The sequence below is a fragment of the Typopeltis vanoorti genome, chromosome 7 (genome assembly GCF_054136105.1).
Source record: "Typopeltis vanoorti isolate ZY-2024b chromosome 7, IOZ_Tvanoo_1.0, whole genome shotgun sequence".
Taxonomy (NCBI): Eukaryota; Metazoa; Arthropoda; class Arachnida; order Uropygi; family Thelyphonidae; genus Typopeltis; species Typopeltis vanoorti.
Genome location: NC_143555.1, coordinates 19514448 through 19538869, shown reverse-complemented (window position 1 = coordinate 19538869; position 24422 = coordinate 19514448). Strand labels below are relative to the sequence as shown.

Sequence of the window (24422 nt, the reverse complement as noted above, 5' to 3'; positions counted from 1 at the left end):
TAATCCTCGACGTACATTCCCCGGAAAAATCCAGTCTTTGCTAGTTTGCGAGGAAATACCGCCGAATTCTCCAGCATATAAGCTGGAAATATGAAGTAACCAATACACCCTTACCGAAAAAAGTCTCCATTGATATTGGGTGGTCCATTTGTTGGGGAAGAGAGGGAACCAAACCAATCGTTGATGTTTCGTTGTGGCTATTTTCATTTTAAAACATGCCTTCCGCTGATCCTTAAATCTGCTATTATAGAGGACATCGTACTGAACTTATGGGTCGTTCTGGAATCGGGCGTCTATTGGTGAATAAATGGCATTCCATCATACCTTTTGCAGCATCCATAATACTTAATATTAATTTCTTCCCAATTCACTTCATGTCACCTCTCATCCTATTTACAAAGCTCCACAGACAATATTTTCGCATTCTCTTCTCATAGTTTACAAACCTTAGCCATTGTATTACTTTTGTGATCTGTTTCTGAACTTTGTGTAGTTCTTCATCGGTCCAAATTCGAAATGATCGAATCTGTGCGCAGTATTGCGGACGAGGACTAACCTGAAATGAAATTATAATAAAGATAACTCCTTCCGTGATGAAATGTAAATGTTTCGGCTCTAGAGTAGGATTTACAGAAACCCTTAGCCAACCTACAGTAAATGTATTATGGCTTACCTCCTCTATTGCATGGCATTCGCATAATATTAAAAACTGACTGACTGATTTTTCCATTTTCGGTCGTTTGCGACCGTAGGCGACTTTCTAGGGTTTTTCCATAAAGTATTCTTGGTGAAATTTTTACAGGGATAGTTCTCCATTGCTTTCCCCAACTCCCCCTATTTTATCCGGGCTCAGGACCGTCATGTGGCTGGGACGTATTTATGACTGTAATCCATGTGTGTTCACGGACCAATTTATCTGTTCTGGGGGACGAACAACTCGAGTTTCTAGCTGGAAAAAACCCCCAACCTCCTTGTGAGACCGATTAACGCACTTTTAGTCGAAAGAGACCAGATAAAGTCACGTCACTGACCGGAATCGAACCCAGGTCTTTCATACTGACTAAGCCACGAAGGCTCATATTAAAAACACAAAACTTTAAGCCAAATGCAAGATAAATGATTGCTGTAGCTTACGAATGAGAAGTGTTTTCTAGTTTTTGCTGGCTTCAAGAGGTGTTATCGTAACTGCGATGTTTGTCATCAGTCCGTTCATACAATTGATTCACGTTTAAGAATCAGAGATATGACATTTAAAAAAAAGGTAAAAATTGGTGATGGTGAATAGAAACCCAAGAAGAAGTCTGGTAAACCACACGAAGTGGCTGATAGAGAAACACTTAAGTGCAGTCAATCGTTCGGGCATAAGTGAATTCCCTAAAAACAATTCAGAACACTTACAACCGCAGAGGTTTAAATCTGAGTAACCCATGCTGAACACGATTGATTGGATTCTCACAGAAAGTCTGCTACGTGCAGGCCAAACATCGCCCAATGTGTGACTTGTAGGTAACGCTTTGGTTCAACTTGCGTGGGGAGTAGTTCCCCCTGAGAGTGGACACAAAAACGTTTGATACCTGTGCCACAAAGTGAACATTCACTGTACGTGCTCTGTATGGATATTTCGGCTTCTTTTCTGCTTTGGATATCGATTTTTTAGTGATTTCCGAAAACAAAATCATTTTATTGACATGCTGGACCATCCTCTATCTCCTCCAAGTTGTAGGTCCAATGGAAACGACCAAGTTGAAATATCCTGTCACTCCTTGGTACGATATATTCTGAGGAAGTAAGAATGCAAAGATGGGCAACACAGAGTCAGATTCAAATGTATAGAGGTTGGAACATTTATTGTTGTTTTGACCAAAATGTTGGTCTACACTGAAAAAACTGACCGATATTGTAGTGGATGAATGTAGTACACGGCATCCGATTAGCTATATTTAACGGAAAGTAGAACCGGCGTGCGGGGCATTGTAATTAAAGCAAAATGTGAGCGACATATTTGAAAAATGAAAGTGATTGTGGAAAAAAGAATGTACAATTCACTAGTGAAATTTTCAATTAATCCCTACATTTATGGACACTGGAAAAAAGTCATGCGGTCCGACGAGTCGCTGTACACCTTGTTGTGTACAGCGACTGTTGTATACCACCATGAAGCAATGAACCCAGCTTGCCTTGTAAACACAACTCAAGGTTCTAGAGATGGTGTCATAGTGTACGATATATTCGGTTGGCACGAATAGGTCCCCTGATATTGTTAAAAGGTTGGGTGCCCCTCCAAAGGATATCTGAACATTGCAGGACGGACTTGATCGGTAAAAATGTTGACTCTTTATCCAGTAGATGACGGCTATTTTATGGAGGACAATGCTCCTATCCATCGGGAAAGAATGGTTCAGTGAGCATAACAGCGACCTCTGGTGACCACAAAACCAGGATCTGAACCTCATTGACAACGTACGGGACATTTTAGAAAAACATACCCGTGAGAGCAAGGTCCTCTTCCGTCTTAGCCAGTTAAAATACTATCTGGCGAACTCCTGATCGGTTGTAGACGGAGATGAAATCCAACACTTTGTGGAATCTATGCCAAGCTCCACATATGTGCTGTAAGTCTGGCTAAAGGAGGTCCAACACGGTATCAAATAAAAGCTTCTAAATCAGTAGCTGGTATGTGTAGTATGAAGGTGGACTCTTCAGAAAACATTCAGACACAACCGGAAGTACCAAACACTGCACAATAGTTCCAAATCTGTAAAAATAGTCTACCTTTATTTTTGAATTACATTTTGTAATTAAATTCGCATAATCATGCCAACACTGTGTGTGTGTGTGTGTGTGTGTGTGTGTGTGTGTGTGTGTAGAAATTTCCGATTTGGAATGCTCATGTTCTCTTCTGGTAAATACTTCATTTCCAGATTATTAGAACTCTGAAGTACTTTAAAGTGCAGTATTGGTATTTTTAAATAAAATGCCGACCCTTTTGCTGAGAATAAAATAAAAAGTATTGTATATTTGGAAATTATTTATGCTGCATGTAATAATATTTGATCCAACTATTGATGTACGTAATATTAGTACTTATTATCAATTGTTAAAAGTATTAAGTATCATATGAGGGAGGCCAAAGTTCTTATGAATTTGTCATTTAGTAGATCTGCTGGTATTTGAATAGAATGAAGAGATGCATTCGTTGTTTTCAAAATTCAACTCCATCTTCTTTCGCAGTGCTCGAAGACTGCTTTGTTTTGCTTTAACGGAACTTTCTACAGAATAAAATGATCGATGTGTTATGCACCTTGCCGAGGGAAAAGGGACGCAAATAAAAAAAAAAGTTTTGGGAGTAGCGGTTTGAAAATTTCTGTTTTTTTTTTTCCCCCCAAAATTATTCCAGACACGTACTCTATTCTTCAGAAATACTGGAGAAAGAATTCTTTCTTTGTAGTGGTTTTTGATGCAGTAGCAATATCGTACTTGTCCTCTATTTTTGGTCTCTTTGTTTCCGTTTACTTTGGTTCTATTCCTTTCCGAATAATTATTCATGAGCATTGTTATTGACAACCTTTTGGTTTATTTTTATTTATGGTGATTTAGCCCGGAACGAAATGAATAGTTGATCAGAGAACATAATTTTAATCGCTGACGTGATTTCTCCATTTTAATGTAAATCATGTTCCTAATTAACTATTCATTTCGTTTCGCTAGCATTCCCCTCCATCTTTAAATGGAGGTTGATGTGGATCGAAGAGAAAAGAATGAAATTGCAGAATGATTTGGAGTAAGTGACTGTAAAAGTGAGCTTTGAACGCCATTTCTGTGACACACAAAAAAATTCAGACAATTCCATATTTTCTAATAAACTTTAAATTGACCATTTAAAAAGGGCAATTTCAAAGGTAGTACAAAATTCTTTATGCTTCTGCTTCATTCTACTGCAGTTAATTGGGAACGAAAATCCACAATTATTCGAAACAGCGAATGCCCAAAGAAATAAATTCTCTGGAAAGTGAATTAAAACGAGAGCTTCTTTCCTTTTAACAACAGATTTTTATTTCGCGACTTGAATGATTACGTCATGTTAGTCTTTCTGTGTATCATTATGAATAGAAGAAATCTTGGTGAGTAAAAAAATAAATAAACGAATCTATTTCTTTTGATTTGTTTATTTTCATTTCAGTTATTTGTTAGTGTTTCTTTTTAATTTTTGCTATGATTCCTACTAATATATCGTAGTTTTAATTACTTCAGGGTGATATATGTACCCATAATTTTGTATAGAGTCTATACATACATGACGATCTTTTCCATAATTCTTATTCTAAAGAATACAATTTTCACTGTGTGTTTCTAAGTTACATAATTTTACACTTGCAAACTGTCTTCCAGCAGAATTTTTAAAAAAGTGGCAAACCTAGTCGTTTATGTAGGATTATGTCACCTCCACAGCACAGTTCATCTTATCAATACTGTCAAAACCACATCATCCTCTAAGGAAGGACCTATCTCGATTTGTGTCGTCTCTTATCTTGATCAACTTACGTTATTTTTCCAAACTCCTTTAATATTTTTTGTTATTCTGCGGTTAATGCAGTATATATAGTAATAATAATCAGATAACACCTTTTATTTCCGTATAAGGAGTATGCGAGCCCATTTAACCCTATCTAGCTTTTAGAGACTGAATGGGCAGTTCAATCTCCACCGGTAGCCAATCAGAGATAGCTGGCACGTGATTATCACTAATTATAGGGGGGGCAACAAATGAAGAGATGGGCAAGGAAGTGCTGTCATATCTTGATAACCTTAACGGAATGTGTTACTCTCTGAAATAATGATGGTTCTGCGATCGATCGATCAATATATTTATTTCAAAATGCGTTGGAGAAAAAAATATTAAAAATTAATCGTGCCACTAGCTCCTTTTCTGCACACAATATTTTACATTACTGTGTAATGCTATATGGTCCCGACTTCCATACTCTAAGTTAAGTAGTTGCTCTACAAAAAAAAAAGAAAAAAAAAAAAGAAAAGAAATCTGGAATGTTTGAGAAGGACGCTCTCATTATAAAAGTTTTAAACTTAAAAAAATATTTGCTCTTTTGGGGGATTGTATTTGGAGCTATACTTGATGCTAATTTGTGACGCAATAGTAGACCAGACATGCTAGCAAATGTGATAAAGAGAATATTGTATTTTTACAATGAAATGATGTGCGCATTGTCGAACTCGTCAATGGTCAATCGTGTGTCCAGTCTTGTAAACAAGATGTGACTTGATTCTGTTGATCAACACATGCAGAGCGTACGTTAAATTGAAAGACAACAAGGAGTTGACATTCAGGGATCGAAGATTGTTTCTCAAATTTGTTTCCCTCGAGATAGAGACAAACTACATTACATCCAATCATACGACTTCAAGTAAATTCCCCGAAGAATATTAAGTAAGTAGCTGGTTCATGGTTGTTTCGAAGGAGACATGTAAAAGCCCTTAAAACTTTCAAAGAAATGCTCTTTCGTTGTATAAGTCAGACTTTTAAGGAATAAATTCAATAACTTCTTTGTTTTCATTGAGAACTTAAAATTGTGGAATAGCTCTTCAAGACCTCTTAAAGTTCTTTGCATTAAACTATATTGAATGTGTTGCCGCAGTGAAAATTTCCAACATTTTGGATTCATATTAGTGCATTTATAATTAGATTTATTAAGTAGAAAGCGTGCGAATTAATTTACAGTCTCTTAGTTTTTTCTTCTTAAACTTGTTATAATTAACAGTTTGAAAGATCTTTCTATTAAATGAATTCTCATTAACTGTATCTGAAATATTGAAGAAAATACGTATAAGAACATATACAGAACACGTAGTCTCTTTATCTGCCCCACCCTCAAGCAAGGGTTGACTATTATACCTATGGACAAGTACCCGTATGATTTGAAAATTTTAAATAATACTCTGCGTTATCATTACTATAGGTTATTCTTACGAATATTTATAGCCAAAATTAAATTTTGATAAAGATCACACAGCTCCGTACACCGTTTTTGACATATGACACTCGTAGTACTGTTTTCATCTGTTCCAATTTCTGTAACTTTCTGACTGAAGACTGTTTTGATTCTATTCGATAAATGTTCATTATACATTTCAAAACAAAACGTAATTTTTAAAGAGTTGTATATGAAACTGTATTTGCATTACCAAAGGCATATGTTATGTTGACCATGTACGTTATATCTGCATACAAATACATACTCGAGTAAATGTATGAATTCTGTTAGTAAAGAGATATTCACCGTTCACACCGATTTGATTACAGAAGCAATATATAGAGAATAATTTAGGAATTTTAGTGAAAATTGGACAAAATAAGGCACATAAGAAAGAGAACGGATCTTTAAGTAGTTCGGATGAATATTTTTTTTTTAAATTTTATATGAGGGCAGGTATTCTGATTATATTTTGGCGTTATTTCTTTTCTCTTTGATAATAAATATACTATTAAACAGAACTCGGTCGTATAATCCTGAGCATTATTTCTTTATGCAATTTGAAGTACAATTATTTTTAACAAAAGTGGCCTTCGACTGGAAAATAACGTTGCTCGGATCTCATTTGGGAATTAAGAACCTTTATAGGACGCTGAAGGAGAAATTTATTTGTCAAAAAAGTTTTTAATTACTGTCTAAATCAACACCAATAAAACCTCTAAGAGACGGAGAGATTACAGAAATACTTCCTCCATCCGGGCTAATCCGTCCTATTTTCTACTTTTAGTTCCTGGAATTTGCATATCAGACAGATGAAATAGGACATTAGATGAATGCTGTCATAGTTTTGAAAGGAATTTTAAAACTAAGGTAAATGATAATATTATTGTGGGAAGCAATTAAGCGTTTATATGATACTGTGAAAATCACAAGTTTATTTTTATTGGGAAGAATAACTAAAAATATCCGACAAAATCAAATAAAAACCACTGAATCTTCTGCGTGTTCTCATTCGATGCATTTTGTAACGGCATTCTTTATAGTGAAGCCGCTCATATTAGACATGTTGAACTTTGCATCATTTTGAAGCCAAAAATGCCTAATTTGGCTAACGGAAGTGGTTCAATTATAACCAAATTTGAAATGCTTTTCACGGTTTCTTGAAACTCTATCCAGTCCGGATTACCGAGTTTGCAGTTGTCAATAAAAATGATAAAAATGGTGTCAGACTGAGGACAGTAGTTGCAGTTACTCTGGACTTCTGTATTGCAGTATATAATTTCCATTTTCTTCCTCTGTGAGGTCTCATACGGAGTTGGCAGTTTTTCCTCTTTCGGAAACTCAGTTTATTCATCCCGCAAAGCAGGCAAATTGGCTATTAGAACACACGCAATTAAGAGATATAACAACACTGGCCTCATAGCTTGGGTTGCTTGGGCCTTAAATTAAACATATACCCTTCCTTTATGCCTCTCCTGAATGGTCTGGATAGAATAAAATTAGAGTAACTCAACGTTTTGTGCGGATTCTGTGTAATAAATTACTAAAAGATCCATTTGTGAATCTTTCTACCATAATGTAAAATTATAAGAATCTAAGACTAGAATTTTACTGGATTTAATGTGTATTAATAGTCTTAAAATAATAATTTTACATTACGCGCGCACACACACATCATTGAATTTTAAATACATCAGCAGTGCTTTTAGTTTAATTTGTCTCGGACATTGATAAAATAATGAATAATTGTCTTTGGCGCAAAGCTATTAGTTGATGATATTTTAATAATGAATGAGTCAAGTACACATGATGTAAGATAATATTCCTCAGGTAGAAAGATTCAAATTAGTTTTAAGTCCCTTTTCCTATGAATAAATGTGGCATTCTTGATGTTATTATCTGATAAAAATGTACAAACTTCATCATACAAATAATAAATAAATCGCAAGACTTAATTTGTCGAAACGAAAACGTATTTTGTTGTTACCTGAGTCCATGTTTTTTTTTTTTTTCTTGTTTCCATTAAAAATTTAAACAACCTGCATTCATTCGGGTTGCCTTCAGCGTCAGACTTACGACAGTCTGTGCAACCAGTCAAAGATTACTGGAAACTAATGTTTCCACAGGTGTTAACGACGTATCAATGGTTGGACAGCGCTATAAGAATCTGTATTCTTTACATACGGCAGTGAAATCTGAAAGGGAAAATTCATATATGATAAAAAGGGGAAAATCTGTATGATAAAATAATTAATTAGAAAAATAACATGATTCAACCTGATAAAGTGAACTGTTTTAAACACAGTGCATTACTTTACGTAATGTGTCAATGATTTTCCTCAAACCCGAAATCTACAGAGTAGAATTCTAATTTCATTATTATATGGATGTTTTATGAAATATTTAAGTCGAAGTGATTTTCATCTTTCTGATTGATAATACCACGACTTGCTTAGAGGAGTCCTGAATTGGATGTACAAAAGTAGGAAAGACTTGACCTAATAGAGTTATTTAACTGATTTAGGTTTTTCAACTCCCTCAAAAGAGGCAAATCGGCCGGAAGAACCGTTCAATAGGCTGCCATAATACGTTATGCATATAGTATCAACCGTCCTAACATTATTATTATATATAAGGTGCCTCCCTGGAGTCAAGACTCATCGCGGGAGACCCAACAACATTAATTAATTTCAAAGGTGCCAAATTACTTGGTCTCAACAGGTCACTGAGCTTAACACATAAAGGAAAGTGCACGTGTTGTTCAGACAGTGCAGTCTTTATTGAACACAAGTACTGCCAATATATTGCTAAATCGAGCACTTAAAGTCCACTAGAGGCTTTTAGTAGGTTTTCTAATAAATATATCAACAATCACAAATGATTTCGAACTATAACCTGTTCAGAAAAGGGTGGTCTGCTTGATAAATGGCACTTCTCTTCAGCCACTTTCCCATAGGAGATCAGTTTCTGGATTGTGTCTCGTCTACAGATATTTCCATACCATTGTTCAGAACTAGCATCCATTATCCTGCTATTTCTGCTAAATCTACAAGAACTCTGACTATAGCTGTTCAGTATCCTTTTACAATAGGATTGCATACTCCTCAAACATGATACTCCCAGTCATCTTTCATTCTATCCACCTCAATTCTGTGGAACAGTCTCACTCATAAAGCATTTCCAAAGAACTAAAATATTCAACAGGTCAACAAGAATATCAGGAGATTACTCTATTTCTAACCATTCCTTCAACATGGCATCTGTTTGCTCTAGTAAGCTCTTCTGCCTTTCGTGTATGATATATATATATATATGTATGTATATGTGTGTGTATATGTGTATATGTGTGTGTATATGTGTATATGTGTGTGTGTGTATATATATATATGTGTGTGTATATATATATGTGTGTGTATATATATATATATACACACACACATACACAGGGTGGTCTGAAAGGTTCTCGGCCTAACAATGAAAAAACGAATTTATAATTTCAAAATTATTTTTATTTTTCAACATAATCTCTCTTAACACTAATACATTTATTCCAGCGATGCTCCAGCGCCATTATCCCGTCCTTGTAGTGGTTCTCAGTAAGATCTGCAAAATACCCCTCTACAGCTGCAATCACCTCTTGATTCGAAGAAAAACGCTGACCAACGAGGAAGAGTTTTAGTTTTTGGAAAAGATAGAAGTCAGAGGGAGCCAAATCTGGGGAATAAGGTGGATGTTCCTGCAAGTTCATAGTGCACATCCCTTAATTTTCCGATTGCCAAAACACCTTTGTGGGTAGGTGCATTTTCCTCATGAAAGATGATTTTCTTTCTTCTGCAAACCGGGTCTTTTCTCACGAATTTTTTCATCTAGTCTGGTTAAAAGATCGGAATAATATTCCCCAGTTATTGTTTTACCCATTTCAAGATAATTAATAAACAAAATGCCTTTAGCATCCCAAAACACTGATTAAAAGTCCTTACTTGCTGATGGAACCGACTTTGTCTTCTTTGGCGCTGAACAACGGGCTGCTGTCCACTGTTTTGACTGCTGTTTGGATTATGGTGTGTAACGGTGAATCCAAGTCTCATCCATAAAATCAGTTTTATTTTTCTTAAAACGCTCTAAGCACTGTTCAGAGATTTTCATGCGAGTGCGTTTTTGATCTGCTGTAAGCAAGAGCGGCACCCAACTTGCGCAAAGGTTCTTCATTCAAAATATATCCTACACGTTCTTTTGAAATGCCTGTATTCTCAGCAATTTTACGCACTTTCACACGCTGGTCATCCACCATATTGTGCACTTGATCAATGATTCCTGGTGTTGTTACACCTTTTGGATCACCTTCAAGGCAGGTACGGCCACGTTTAAACTGGGCAGCCCATTTCTTGATTGTCGACAAACGTTTATGAAATTCGAATGAATTTCGTTTGGTGATGGTTTTTTAAACCTTCTTTTACAAAGAATTTTGTAAACGCACGATACTCAATTTTATGCATTTCAAGGGATACAGACAACACTTTTGCTTCAGACAGCTGTATAAAACAAACCACTTAATAGAATGACTTGCAATTTCACATGGATGCTTAGGACAGGTGTACCAACTTAGAAAAAAATCTTGCTCATATTGTCGCCATCTATGGTCCAGGCCGAGAACTTTTCATACCCCCCCTGGTATATATTTACACACATACTCGTACATACACGAGGGGGGGGGAATGGAACGTTATGAACCCGCAAAACATGGGAGTTAAAAGGTTTTAAGGTTCGTTCTTGTGACTAAAATTTGATTAACTTGTGGATATATCAGTTGTTTTCATATAATTTTTATTGTGGATGTTTATCACAACTTTTTAGTTTCCACCCTCCCGGCGTACGCTCATGTTCATAAAAACCTTACATAAATATAGTTTTAGTAGTTAAATGGCCATTTTCGCTGGTTTATCATTAGATATTTCGTTGTGTTGCATCATCTATCATTCCCACAGGTTTCTACGTAATGTAATAGTTGCTGCTATTGTGTCATCATTTTTTTATGCTATAAATAGATATCAATAGCTAGTTTTCGCATTTTCGTGCTGAGATTGCTATGGCTATTTATGTGCAGTTAGGAACTCAATGTAGTCAATCTACTATGTTATGGCTGGTGTCGAAAGTGTAGAAAACTGGATCTGCCGAAAGGAAGAAGGAGACAGGAAAAGAGCAACTTGTCTACACCATGCCAAGATCGGATTCTAAAGCGGCTCTGCCTCAAAAATCGTCGTGCGTCGTCCGGAAAATTGAAACGGGACTGGGAAAAAACAAATAGTAGTTGTAACAAGCTCTGTAATTGTCATGAGAAGACTTATTCGACAATAACAGTTCTAAAAAAGAAACCCAAATAAATGAGAGATTATCTCGGTTAAATTTGTGCAAAGAGCATGCCAAATATGGAGAACGGTATTTTTTTCGGACGAAAAAAAGTTTATCGTGCAGGACGCCGACGGCAGACGGACACATCGAGGATAATCAGAGGGAAGAATTCACCACGACTGTCTGGTGTTAACAGTGAAATTCTCAGCGAGTCAGATGATCTGGAGCTGCATGTCGTATCATGGTGTTGGTCACTTGCATTTCACAAAAAGTTCAGTGAATGCGCAAGTGCACCAGAAAGGTTTTGAAGAATTGACTGCTATCAGAGACTACTTTACCGTAACGAAGAACTGCATCATTCAGAATGGCTCTACCCCTTGTTATAGGGTAAAAAGTATAAGTAATGCTATTATAACCCTAAAATGTGCCATAGAAATGGAATTGAGTTAAGTATTTTAAAAACTTCAATTTTTGTTGCAGGTTAATGAAGTGCTCAATTAACACTCGATTTAGCGACTACCGTGGCCAGGAAACAGCCCAGATCTCAACCCCCATTGACGATTTGTGCTACCAAATGGAGACTGAAATACACAACAACAACAGCCCACAACACTTCGGAAGCTCCATAAAAGCCATAGGTGTATGGAACCATGAATTGACAGTTGCGCCCATCAGGAAATGATTTTGTCGATGCATCGCTGATTCCAATCTGTAATAAAGGCAAGAGGATACCCACGAAGTATTAAACAGCAAAATGTGAATTTTTAGCATTGAATGTTTGTAAAACTGTATAGTTGAATTAAATTTTGACACCGGTATTTGTTTTTCTAGTGAAAATATCACTGTCCACTCCATTTTGAAATGTTTGTTAAGTTTTATTATAATTTCCTAATCATGTTACATCTTGTTCTAAAAAAGCCAAATATTAGTTTAAAAAAAAAAAAAAATATATATATATATATATATTACTTCATTATTTGCCACATCATTATCATGCATGTCAAGGATTTACTAAATGTGGCCTGTTCCTGCCTTAGAAGTCATCGTATAAGAGGACCTCCTGATTTTCGTTTTCCTAATGGCTTGTACTTTAAGGCTTGTTTTGGTAATCTTTCTGTTTTCATTCTATGTACGTGTTCTATCCATTTATGTTTATATTTTTTAATTTTTTCAATTACTGGTTCTTGGTTTAATTCTTTCATAATTTCTTCGTTTCTTTTGTGATCAAATAGGGTATACTTTGCAGTTTTTCTCATAAACTTCATTTCTGCTGTTATTAATCTTTGTTTGTCTTTTTGTTTTATTGTCCAGATTTCGCTTCCATATATTAAGACTGGTAGGGCTAATGTATTGTATACTTTTAGTCTGGTTTGTTTTTGAACTAGGTTTGATTTAAATATAGAGTTAATTACACCTGTTATTTTAAAATATTTCGCAATTTTTACGTTTATATTTTTTTTATTTTCATATGTGATCATACATCCTAGGTAGTTAAATGAATTCACCTGTTCTAATATCTTGTTATCTATTACTATCTTAGTTCTTGCTGGATCTTGTCCTTTAAAGACCATAGTTTTTGATTTTTCTGTTGATATTATCATGCCATAATCTTTGGCTTCATTATTTGTGAAAAGTGTTATGTTATTATCCATTTCCAAATAGGCATTCAAATTTAATTACCAAAAAACATGGAAGCATTTTCAATGAAAATGAATGTATGAAATTACTATAATTCAATTTAAGTTAACAACTTTAATGAAGTAGTAATAGTAGAAATAATTTTAAATATATATATTTAAATATATATATATATATATATATATACTTTAAAGTTACATGTAAACGAAAATTTAATGAATTAGCATAATTCCAATGTTTGCTGAAAAAAAAGTATTTCTAAAAAAACTATGCGCGAATTCTTGTTGCTTAACATTAAACGAGAATTTTTTTCATTATTCATGAAGCAAATCAGTAGAATATGTTTTCAACGGATAATGTCAATTTTTCTTTGTGTTCATATTAGTTTCAAAGTAGAACGCATACATAGACTAACGAAGCGAATTGCAACACTCATAAACTTGTTGACAAGACCATTCCATCAGCTTTCGTTGAAGTTATAAATATCCTACACATCCGCATGATATGATATCGCACTCGCTAATCCAGCGACGCCAAGCAGTTATAAGAGAAAGACGATTGTAAACAGCCTTGGGAGGTTAATGTTTGTTCAGAAACTGTACACGGTCCCGTTTAGATTAAATATAATGTAAATACGGAAGAGATGAAGAGATTGAAAATGAAGAAAGACAAACCCCTTAAAATATTGCTCTTCTAATCTCGAAAATCAGAGTCCTGTAAGCCCACCGTTTTAGTTTGGAGAGAACTAATAATGAGAACGTATATTACAAAAGTTATATACAGGATGGTGTAATATAGCAAGACGAGATGTGCGTAAGCTAAAATCATTCTCTGACAAAGATGTGTTCTAGCTACGCTATAATCGCTTAACATATCCTTGATCGATCGGGGCAACATGAACCGAAAAATCGAATAATAAGATAGCAAAATTAGAATAGTTCTTATGTAATAAGTAAAAGCAGAACAAATGTGCTTTATTTTGTATATTGCGACAAAAGTCCATCTGTTAAGCATTCCGTGTATTTAAAGTAATTAACTCTTAGTAAAATAAATAGGAATAAATATTAAATAGAATAAATCGGCGTTCTCCTGGAAACTACTTAGCAATTTTGAGAGAATATGTTAAGAATCTTTGAATTAAGTTAACGACAGCCGAAATTCATTGAAAAATGTGTTTTTCTATCTGTCATGTATTGTTCTGATAACTACAGTCATAAACAGTAATCCATTAAATATTAAATTTAACTTTCGTTCAGTACAAAAATGAACGAAAGATAACATAGATCCAGCAGTTAAAACAACTAACTTCACTCCGGATGCTTATACTCAAACACTTACCTGGATTATTACTTTATCGCGCCCAAAACATTTCGAGCCTGTCGAAATTTGTCCCTTTGAAGTAAAACGTTTTTTTATTTCCATATAGAATGTCGCTCGTGTAATATTTCTCGTCGGCCGGCACAGATCTTATTTCTGGTTTTTAAATTTTAGCTGTAAATGGGCCCATGAAAGTCCCTAAACTCGAACCGTTAAAATGTTGATGAAACAACGTAATTTGGGTACGTTGTTTCAGTATGTGCTGGACTTGGCATCAATTCTGCATTGAATATCTTAGTCACGTGTTAGTTTCAGCGACATAATTCACATTCATCCATGATTCAGATAATTCGGTAACAATTCATGGTAGCAGAGAGTACTACATCGCGATAATTTCCCGGTAAATGTTGAAAATATGACATTACTAACACCAATAAAGTAAACAGAATAAAAATAAAATTCAATTTAAGGCAATCTACCGTTGAGTTAGCAACGTTTTCCAATCAAATTAGAGGTTGGTGCATTTAGAAATGTACACGCTTGAAAGAATTTCAGTTTGATTCAAGTCCAGAAAAGTTATTCTAAACGTATTCTACATTTAGAAATGTAATATTGTTTAAATCTTAATGCTGATATTAAAATCGGTGTGTTTTAAATTTTTTTTTGGTAATCAGTAACATTTTGATTTAAACTGTCTGGAAATCCTTAGACGACATTTAACTATTTAACCTTCCTGCTTGAAAGTAGCTTGGTGGCTCACTTCCTGAAAATGGGAAATCTTTCATTTCTTCACAAACTGGCAACCCCTCCCTAGTTGATACTGAGTGATTTCGATCCACCTTGAAACTGTCCTGGATTCGCTATGCCTGAAAGCACAAGATGTACGAAATAATTTTGCGCAATAATTTCAAATTAAAAATAGATCGAAACTTTAAGAAAAATCTTAGCTGTGAAACGTAGGATCAATATTTTTGCCATCGATCAGAGCAATGGATTTATTTTCTCAGTCTCAAGTCAGGCTTGTTGTCACAAGTGATATATTATTTATTTATTTCATTAATTTTGAATTGATCGTGAAATATCCTGATCTTTAGAATTCATGTAGCGTTTTTGATTGGATATTCAAGGGAATCCAACCGCAGAAATTGCGTTATCTACATACTTGTCAACATTTTATGTAAATTATAAACATGTCATAGTAAAGTAATGAAATCAACCTTCGACTCGCAATTAAAAGAAATTATAAAGCAATAAAAATCACACCACCCTTACATAATACCTCGGCCTGCACGGTAAACCAAGTAATTACTATTCCATCCTCCAACTACTCAAAACACCTTCTTATTGATACAGCAAGAACAGAAAACTTCATTTATTTTGCATCCGTGGACGACGGATGCAAATACTTATGCGCCGCATTAGGATCTCAAGGATCCATGATTTGGCCTCTGTTAACATTAAGTTGAACACAACAGCCGCTGAGAAATAGCAGCCTGTTGGTTGAAGAGCGAATACACCAACCACTCGGCCAATCAGGCCTGCCTTTAAAGTTTCGTCATTTATCAGGTGATAATCAGCATGAACATTAAACAAAAACAAGAAAAGAAGTGTGCAACTGCGTTCCCTGGTTAAAAGTATTATCCCGAAAAAGTGACTAAAATCTCCGATGCCCAACAGTAATTTCACTACGTCACTCGCGTCGTAATGAAAATATATTCTAGGGTCTCCAGCTAGTAAAGTGGGAGGCCCATATTATTATTCAGTTTTATTTAACAAAAATTCAATTTACTTGATTTTTTTCCCCTTCAGAGTATTAAAGTGGTGGGCGGTAGATGGCGTTAGTGTAACTGCGGTTCGTTGTAGTTGGTGGAGATTGAGTTGTAGAGCAGATGCCCTCCCTTAATGAATCTTTGGACTCCCTGGAGCTGTCATGTAATAATAATAATAATATTTAAGAATCATCAAAATTGGATTTTGATGATTCTTTAAGATGTGCCACTACCTTGAGAATTCGCTTAAAAAGCAATCAATCACAGATAAATTTACTTTTAAAGTGATGGCATGTATAGCCATTTGTAACTGATAATGTGTACCAAAATATATGAAAGAAAAATAAAATAAGCATTCTGATCTTTAAGATTCCTATTGCACAACTTGAGAATGTTAAAACTATTCTTCAGTGCTTAATGTCTTAAAGAAGATACAAATGAGAAACAGAAATGCACGACAACAAAAGAAGGGAAAAAAGTGGATTTAAGTAACATTTTTTTTTTAAAATCTGAATAAAAACTGTAGTGCAGCACCGCTCTTATGTTTTCCATGTAAACATACAAAAATCTTACATTAAACTAGTAACATCGTTATCGACTAATGTGCATACGCAAATGAACAAACATCATGATGAAGGAAAGAAGTCAAAATCGGAGATGAACGTAAATGTAATCGGAAACTTGAAACAGTAAACCAAGAAGGGAAAAAATGTTTGACAATTAGGAAAAAAAAAATATGAAATCCTCTGCAAAAAGTGGCAAACTTACAGAACATACACGATGAAATGTATACATTTCTTCACTACCACTAGAATTGTCACATGACCATCATTAATGCAACTATATGGTTAAGAAGAACCAGAATAACCAATAAAAATACGGATTACATATATCGGATATTATAAGTATGTAGATAACTTGTTTTTTTAGCATAAGTTCCAAAAAGCAATAAAAAAGGTGGGAGAAGGAATTAACCTTTTGGTGAGACGAGTTTAACAAAATTACTTCAGAAAACTGGAATATTTTTTCCACCAGCCATTCTTATTTAAATGCATCTAGTGATTCAGCGCCGCTCAACATTTTATACAATCTTTCTATTAAAGAAATGACGCCAATGTATTAAATATTCTTTCTTTTCTGTGGTTATAACTCGGATCTCATTTTTAAGACAATAATCAAATATGATCTCCTCTCTTCTTCTCTCACTGGAATATTTTAAGAGTTTCTATTCTCTACGGGCAAATTTTATCCGAAAATTATCCAGGCATCTGTAAGCCCTCTATTCAATCAGGAAAATCTGAAAGCGTCGGGTTCTTAGCAAACAGAGAAGCAGAAAGATAATGTTTGTTTCATTGATTCCGAAAAATCAGGTTTTGTTGATCATGATATATTTCTTTCTATCACAAAGTTCCTTAGAAAAAAGTATTAGAAGATCGTATAAAGAGTTGCGAATATCTGATTCATCAAATGATTGTTTTATTTGTTCATTATCTGGATGAAATTCACTGTTGTCGTTGTTTTCCCATTAAAATCAATTTTGTTTTCTAGTTTCAATTCGAATGCTGAATAGACCAAGCTCCCTCTCTTTAGCCCTGTAATATTTCACTTTTTTGTTGTTTCGTTATTAATTGTTATTCTCTTTTTAACATTGCAGTTTCAATACCAGTAGTAACATATTTTAACAGATTTAACAGATTGCTAGATATGACCAGTTCAGAAGCCCTGCTCTTGTGACCAAACATGGGCATTTGCACACTAATTAGGGCTTCCAGTTAACTAAATAATTATTTAACACTAAGCGATGAAAACCATATCATCTAAAGGTATTCACAAATGTCTATTCAGCAGAGGACTTGAACCAACGATTCTTCATTACAGTCACCAAATGGAAATGCTATCTGCATAACCAAGCAGATCGTCACTGGATATTAATGTAAATGTTTAATTTATGGGTTAATTAATATAGTTGATCAAGATTATTAATTGTTTAAGTCCTATTGGTAGGGATAATGAGTTAACCGTTTTCCATCTGGAGAAAGCAGATGTTCACCTCATGAGAGAGACAAACCTGCCATGGAACAGATGCGCATTTTTATACGACACACTTTTTTATTTATTGGGAATAAAGCTTATCGTACGAATTAAGGCTTTGAACTTCAAAGCTACTTAGCGTTATATGCCTAGAAATGAATGAATAGAAATACAATTTCTTACAGGAAGCCAAAGGCCAGACTATTAAATGTATGTCACTGCCTACCGTCAATTAAAAAAAATAAATGAATGAAAAAATAAAGAATAAAAAAATACTCTAACATGCAGTGTCGAAAATTTTATTATGCTTTTCAATTTCCAATTCTTATATTTGTGATAAGTATTCCATATTCCAATTTGCTTTTTCCATACTTCGCTTCTGAGATTTGCTCCCATTGTTGTTATTGATCATAAGAGGGGAAAACCCACGTCGATATTTTTAAGTTTATAAAAATACAGGGGGGGTACACATGAATAATGAGGTTGATATTTAATAGAGGAGTCCGGGTAACGAATATAAAAAAAGTTATTGATGACATCCTTTGTTATAATCATTTGTAGTTATAAAAATCAGGAGAAAATATCAAAGGTCATTTGAATTTAATGAGTAACCGAAAAATCAGCAGAAACTGCATTGACAGCAATAATAAGTAACTTAAATTTCTACTGCTTCTTATACAGAATTATTCTAATAATCTAAAATTATATTAATTTTCTCAGGTGAGTGTATCGAAAACTTAGAATAATATCGAAAATGCAGATCAGAAATGTTTTCCTCTCCTATGGCACTGGTTACGTACTCTCCTTTACTATTTAAGGAGACTGGATTCGTAGTTATAATTGCAGTAAGTCGGCATACCGATGCGACACAGAACTACTTAATTACTTTCCTTTCTTCGCCTCTGCAATCTTCCACGAAACGTAGTGAAGCGACTCATCTTCCTGGCTTTGTAGATGCTTGCTGCATATAGGTGTACACCCGCAAAGGATTGTCGCGATATTCATTCCATAGACTAAGCAGTAGCAATTATGTCACGTGTTCCTCATTTCTAGAACTAGAGGATCAACTGTAGTTTCTCTATTGCTTTTGCGACCTACATTGGCGATTGTCTAGCAGCTGCATGAGCCGTTCCTAAGACCAACTTGATCTGTTTCTGTGGTAGATTACCAATAGAACTAGCGAGTAAAACAACATGACTGAAACATGATCAATAACTCAGCACGAACTGAGATTGAACGATCCTGATTTATTTCGACCTTCAAGAATGTACTTGCCATTGAAAACAACTACACATATAACCCATATATGCTCACCAAAACAATCCGGAGCTACAAATGCTGTTAAGCCTTAATCATAACCTTACTCGACTGACGGTAATTTTAGTATACACAGCGCCATCTATTAATTAAAACAACTTAATGTTAGATTAATTTACATTTTGATTGCTAGCTTATTTTTGTCAATACTTTTCATTTAGTTTGGTTGCATTTAGATGTTTTTTCTTGCGTAAACCGATAATGTAAAGGAATTATAAGATTGCCTGCAGAATTATTTATTAGGAATAATATCGAATTCATAAAACGAATTTGAATCAAAGGAAGTATCTGATTGGTTGAAACACCAAATCAGGTTATGAGCTTTGTACGTTTTCCCATGAAATAGATTTCGTCTAGAGGATTGTATCGCAGAAAATAAGAAGTTAAAATTAAGCGGAAACGATCGAACATAGTTCCGTAAGAGGTATTGTTTATCTGCGGAGATATATTTAGAAGCAAAGGTCCGTGTACTTCATGAACGCCATGGCAGCGGTAAAAGGGATTTCTTGTAACCGTCGATTAGACAAACTGAAGTAATCTTTCTTGAAACACTGTTCTGAGAACCTTTTCTTTGTCCGCTATCAAATGTATCTTCTTAGAAACCGCTCTGTTTCCTTCTTTCGCATTTATTTTTTGTTTTATTCTTTCCATTACCGTGGAATAAATGTCAGTTACTTCATGCTAATAAGGTAGACGATTCCAAATTGTTTCTAATATAATGGGCTGCACTTAATTGAAGTAATAATGTAGAGAACTTCATTCACCTTCCCTAATGATTAGAAGAAATTTTTATGGCAGTTAAAACCACGAAATGTTGATGAAACTGTCACCGAATTCACGGTACCTTATTAACTTTAGCGAACTGTCTTGAATAAGTCCGAAGTTGAAACGCAAGACAGAATTTATTGGCATAGGCTGGGAACTAATGAAAACTGTAATTTTCGGAAAGAAATGTGAAGTAGAAGGGACTAAAAAATAAAGAAGAAAGACGAGAATAAATGACAAATTGAGTTTCAAGTTACGCAGTTAAACCGATTAATATATTCTGGCGTATGTCTTCGACGAGATTAAGGATTTAAAAATAACAAAGGAAGTCTTAGAATATTATTGTGGAAATTTTATAACAGCATTATATTATTACAAACGAAGGCACATTAATCAAATCACAATTGTAAAGGACTGGATTGGATGGAATTCAACCAAGCAACTTAGATACGTGACTGAGTGTGTTCTCCGGTCTGTTTGAGATATAAAAAAACCTAAATTTCCTGCAGGGAAACTCTATCAGTTCTGTTTGAGTGTGGTAGCTCATCTTCACTTGAAAAACATTTAGGGATTTGAACCGAACTTCTTTTACGTCGAAAATACCGACGGTTGCTATTCCAGATCTGTAAATAATACATTATACACCCTCTCTACAAAAATAAACAGAACCTTTCGAAAATAGAATAAATTAGTGGCGCCACCTATTGTATCTTTTTGATGTTGAAAGCGGCAACTTTCATTAGTGCTGTGCCAACTGTTTATGACATTAGAAGCATAGTTATAGTACCAAGAGAACAGTATGTTTTGACGAACGGTTGGTCGTCAAGATATTCGTGCCGTACGCGATGGATTCTCGCTATCAATCGCTTTAGAACTTCAAGATAAAACTTCCCATTGACCAGGCGAAACGAATTATATGTGGATAATGCCCTTGGAATTGTAGAAACAAATCAACATTGTCTTTACTTTTGACTTCTACAAGCAACTTTTTTTCGGATACCCCTCTTCAGGTGGTCTCTACTCAGCACTCTGTTTCGGGCTCATACTCAAAGCACCACGTTTCGTCACCAGTAACGATCGTTTCAAGGAACTTTGAGTCCTTACGAGTGGTTTTAATGAGGTCCTTGCAGTGTTCAATTCGATACAGTTTTTGGTCTCGGTCAACTTGTGGGGAACAAATCGCGAATTCAATTTATGAAGGCCCCAAACACTCGGTCAAAATGTTGTGCACAATTGATTTTGTAATTCCCGATTCATCTTCAATCGATCTCACGGACAATTTCGGGTTTTAACGTCCTTTTTGGATGTTGACTTCGCTCAGTCCAGATTTTGGACATCCTGGCTTTTCGTCGACCTCAAGCGTCTCACGACCACTTTGAATTCGCTTAAACCACTCGTAAACTTGAGAACGGAATAAGCATTCATCACTGTATAATTTATGAAGCATTTGATGCGTTTCGGTAAAACCTTTACCAAGTTTAACACAAAAGTCAATCGCAGCTCTGTTTGAAACTCATTTTCCGACCGTTCATCTAAACACAGTCACTCTTGGCACTATAACTCGGCTTCTAATGAAACAAATGTCATGAACGGTTGATACAACACTAATGAAGGTTGCCGCTTTCGATAACAAAAAGATACAACAGTTGGCGCCACTTGTTTCTTCTATTTTCGAAAAGTTCGGTTTCGTTTTGGACAGAGTGTATGATATTCAAAAATGCTTTTAAACATAAAAGGAAACAATATATAAATATGAATGGTCAGACTCATTTCTGAAAGATTCAACAGCGAATCTTTCTCTTTGAAATCTTCCCTTCAATCCTCCAAATTCTTTCCGTAGGGCATTTATATGCTGGTTACTTAATTCCACTTCTCAAGCAGACTGTGATGTTTTCTCAGAGCTCATTTTATTTGATATCCACCCATACCTACAAATGATCTGCTGAAATCTGTTATCCAACATTAATGCCAAAGATTAGATCATGGATATTGAAAATCTCCTTAAACTTGAAAGCATGCATTTCTCTCTTGGTCAGTTGAAACAAGTGCACAGCATTAAACAAACACCCCACTGATTACTTGCACATGTAGAAACCCGTGTAAAATGTAACATTGACTATTGACGCTTATGTAGCCATTTTTTGCTTGAAAATCTCACAAAACGCTTCCGAATTAGAGTACACATTTGAGAATGTTTGGATCACGAATTGGTACATTGAATTATGCATGTGGGGACACTATTTTTGAATATTTAATCTTTGTATTCAAAATGTCTAATAAAATATCTACTCATAGTTTCAATTCAATCGCTGTTACATATAACTCTAAAATGAAGTCTTTATCCTACACTATTTCATAATGTGCAATACATCGTAGCTAGTAATTCCATTTGATTTTTACAAAGTCTGGGCAGAAAAAATAACAATAACCTGGATATCTGAGTGTTACGGCAGCTGTTTTTTGTCTGAGACTATTAATAAAGATCGCGTAGAGCTAAGTCGAAGGTAAACTAAACGTAAGCGTTACTTAAGTCAAGATATCTTCTCGTTGGTGTGAGAAAAAGAGGTAACAGAAAAGATTCTTAAGAAAACCTGTAACAAGTGGACTTTGGCGATAACACGGGTGAACTGAAGTCTACATTCTCTTTAATGTCAGAAGGTGAACGATATATAAGCCTCAAATCGAGAGCCACGAAAATACCCTTCTTGATTTATGACAGCGAATCAACACACACAATGCTGCACGTCAGAAGGTAGAAAACGAAGCAAGTCAACCAAGCAATTTAATCACTTCTTTTATCTGAGAAAGGATTCAAGCTTCATCGGGGTTGGTACCTGAAGGGAAAATGACAAAACTGATAAGAAAATCGATGGTGATTTTCGAAGATAAGATTGCATTTGATAGATAAGGAATATCACCACCAATTGGTATTTATAAGACAGCTCTATTTTGAAGGAAAAATAGCCCGTAATGATCATCCGAGGTGGAGAGGATGAGTTTAAGGATGAAACGGAGAATGGTCGTTTATAGGTTTAAAAATTGTTTATAGCGCATTGGCTAATAGCATACCGTCATTACTATTATTCCTTCCGAAGTAAATGGTGTCTAGTTTCCCATTTCTGCTAAGAAAGAATGAAACACTTTAATCAATATTCCTTCATGGGCTTTCCTTGCATCACAAACTGTAATTGTATAGTCAGTTAAGAATGTAGACATTTTAAAAATCAGGTCTTGAGCATACTGTTTTAACTGCCTGATTTACGCTTATTCGTTCACCCACATTTCACTCTGCAGGATTTCAAAACCAAATTCTAAAGAATATGGTGGTTAACTCTTGTTCCGGAAGTGTCCCATGTCGCGTGTGTTCTGCTAGCCGATTTTGAAGGACTCTGAGAGTCTAGAAGTGGCTTGAATTTTTAAAATGTTTGGATTCCTTAATAATCTGATCCTTAACCTACCTATATACCCTCTGTCCAAAAACAAACCGAAAACTTTTCGAAAATAGAAGAAACTAGTGACGCGACCTGTTGGATCTTTTTGATGTCGAAGGCGGCAACAACCTTCATTAGTGTTGTGTCAGCTGTTTAAGACATTTGTTTAATTATAAGTCGAGTTATAGTGCCAAGAGCGACAGCGTGTTTTGACGAACAGTCGGAAAATGAGTTTCAAACAGAGAGCTGCGATTGACTTTTGTGTTAAACTTGGTAAAAGGTTTACCGAAACGCATCAAATGCTTCAAAACGCATACGGTAATGAATGCTTATTCCGTACTCAAGTTTACGAGTGTTTTAAAGGATTTCAAAGTGGCCATGAGACGCTGAAGGACGACGAAAAACCGGGACGTCCAAAAACTGGACTGAGCGAAGTTAACATCCGAAACGTCAGTGATTTCTTCAAAGAAAACCCAAAATCGTCCGTGAGATCGATTGAAGATGAATTAAGGATTCCAAAATTAACTGTGCACATTTTGACCGAGAGGTTGGGCCTTCGTAAATTGAATTCGCGATTTGTTCCACACAAGTTGACCGACGACCAAAAAACGTATAGAACTGAACATTGCAAGGACCTCATTAAAACCGCGCGTAAGGACTCAAACTTCCTTGAAACAATCGTTACTGGTGACGAAACGTGGTGTTTTGAGTATGAGCCCGAAACAAAGCACCAGCATGCTGAGTGGAGACCACCAGAAGAGGGCATCCGAAAAAAGGTCGCTTGGAGAAGTCAAAAGTAAAGACAATGTTGATTTGTT

General features: G+C 35.2%; 1 protein-coding gene across 10 annotated transcripts in view; it reads left to right on the top strand.

Moving 5' to 3' along the window:
• LOC150104524 (neurotrimin-like) overlaps positions 1–24422 on the top strand; it is a 569050-nt gene that overhangs the window by 452300 nt on the left and 92328 nt on the right. The window contains exon 4 of one of the 10 annotated variants that reach the window (XM_090395725.1): positions 9542–9779. The exons of the other annotated variants lie outside the window; for them this stretch is intronic. The gene's annotated coding sequence lies outside the window, so the exon portion shown is untranslated. The remainder of the gene's footprint in view (positions 1–9541; positions 9780–24422) is intronic. 10 annotated transcript variants of the gene reach the window in all.